Below are 2051 nucleotides of genomic sequence, written 5' to 3' on the forward strand. Positions count from 1 at the left end.
TCAGAAGCATCAGTACAGTTGAAAGAAGGATCAGAAAGCTCTTTTTTTTCCCCATACTATTACCTCCAGGAGAATATATTGATATGGAAAATCAGGCTGTCCCTACATTTTTACAGAAATACCATCTTAAACTTGTGCTCTGAAATAACCTCAAACCATAGAAATTGTCTTTAATCTGTCTTCTTTTGCATCTTCTGTTTCAGTAAGCAGCAGAATCTTTATGAAAGTCTCAGGGACAAGAGGTCAAATAATTCCTTAGGACTGTTCTTTGGAATACATCACTGAGAAAACAGAGAACAGTGCAAACTGTAGGAAATATTTTCTATAAAATACACAGTAGAGCAGCACTGTAGGATAGGACTTCATGAATAATTGATTTCTTGGTTTGGCTGCAAATGGAAGAGGAAGTTTTATTTGTACCTGCAACATTTTTTTAAATTTGTCTAAATAACATAATAATTAAAAAAATCAATTAAACATTTGAAACATTTCATTTGACCTGAAATCAAGAGCCTTATTCTGATTTTGGACATCTTAAGGAAAAATGATACCAATGGCTCTGGAGGACTTTGTTCAAAGACCTTTCCCAAAACAAAGGAAGAAAGGGAAATGTGTCCCTTCTAATCAGTAGCTCAATATCAAGGTAGCTTTTTGAGGAACGAGAGACTTGAGCTTAGTTCCCTGCTTTGTCTAGGGGAAGGAGGACTCACATCTCCTATGGATGCTTCCTAAATTAACTTGCTACGGGGCTTTTTGGGTGGTCTGTTCTCAAAATTTAGTTTCATAATTGGTAGAGTCAGATGGAAGGTTGTCTTGCTGATGAAAGCTACAGGACTGCTCTCCCTCCACCTTGTCCTTGGATGGCTGTTCCTTTCCGTCCTTTGTGCTGCTGCTACGACTTGTGTGGCCAGGAATATGGCCTGGCCTCGAACTAAATCCGCGTAGAAGAAAAAAATAATTGCTTCTAACTGGATCTGATCCTGTCTCCAGTCTTGCCGCTCAGCTGCCCAAGGGCTAGTGCTGGTACGAAAGAAAGAGTGTGACTGCACTGCTGGAGATGGCGGTGGAGCATGCAACCCAGGGTTTTAGCTGCCTGTGATCCAAGGCTTGGATTTGTGGAGTTGAGCTCTCTGATTTCAGCTCAGCTTTACTGAAAAGAAGTTGGTGTTGAGCTCCAAGGGAACATAAGCCAAAGCCATGCAAAGTGAGAAAAGAAAAAACACAGAGAGAAGAAAATTGTTGAGCCATAAATTAAGTACTCAGGAGAAAACTACTGACATGTGACGATATAAAACTCCAAGAAATAAAATGAGAGCAACTCAGCAAGGTCAAGGTTCAGTCATTTCCAACAAGGAGACTGACTCTTCCCCATCTGACTGACGGCTGCCTGGACAGCAGATACTCATGGGGTGCCTCCATCACGGGCAGTGAACACGCTCCTGTGGAGCCTAGTAGCCTGTTAGTCCTGGCTGCCTGCTGGGTGTATTTACTGACAAATAATTGTTGTGAGCTTGCAAAATATTTATAGTCCTGCTTGCGGTATCTCTGCAGGCTACAGGGCTAGCCACACCCTTGCTGCTTCTGACTCTGTAAATACCACATCACAATGTGGGTCTCTGTGGCGCAACTGGTCAGCGCATTCGGCTGTTAACCGAAAGGTTGGTGGTTCGAGCCCACCCAGGGACGCACTTAAAATTTCTGAGGATGGTGGAACAACAGCACAGGTTGCCCAGAGAAGTGGTGGATGCCCCACCCTTGGAAACATTTAAGGCCAGGCTGGACAGGGCTCTGAGCAACCTGATCCGGTTGGAGATCTCCCTGCCCCTTGCAGGGGGGTTGGACTAGATCACCTTCAAAGGTCCCTTCCAACCCAAACCATTCCATGTCCATACGAGAGCGATGTACATAAAAGAAGCTGACACCTACTCGCCGTGTTGTTCTGTGTAATGGGACAATTAATGTAATCAGGGAGATGTTTTGATCCTCTCCAGTAGAGATGAGAACCAAGCCTGGGTCAAAGGTCCAGCCACTGTGATCCTGGGTAAAATGGG

The 2051-nt window shown here is 44.0% G+C and overlaps 1 non-coding gene across 1 annotated transcript; it reads left to right on the forward strand.

Annotated features, from left to right (window-relative positions):
• The first annotated feature begins 1612 nt into the window (after window positions 1-1612).
• TRNAN-GUU (transfer RNA asparagine (anticodon GUU)) lies at window positions 1613-1686 on the forward strand. Its single transcript has one exon. It is a non-coding gene; the product is annotated as a tRNA-Asn (tRNA).
• The last annotated feature ends 365 nt before the right edge of the window (window positions 1687-2051 follow it).

The sequence above is a fragment of the Chlamydotis macqueenii genome, chromosome 1 (genome assembly GCF_036417535.1).
Source record: "Chlamydotis macqueenii isolate bChlMac1 chromosome 1, bChlMac1.mat, whole genome shotgun sequence".
Classification (NCBI taxonomy): domain Eukaryota; kingdom Metazoa; phylum Chordata; class Aves; order Otidiformes; family Otididae; genus Chlamydotis; species Chlamydotis macqueenii.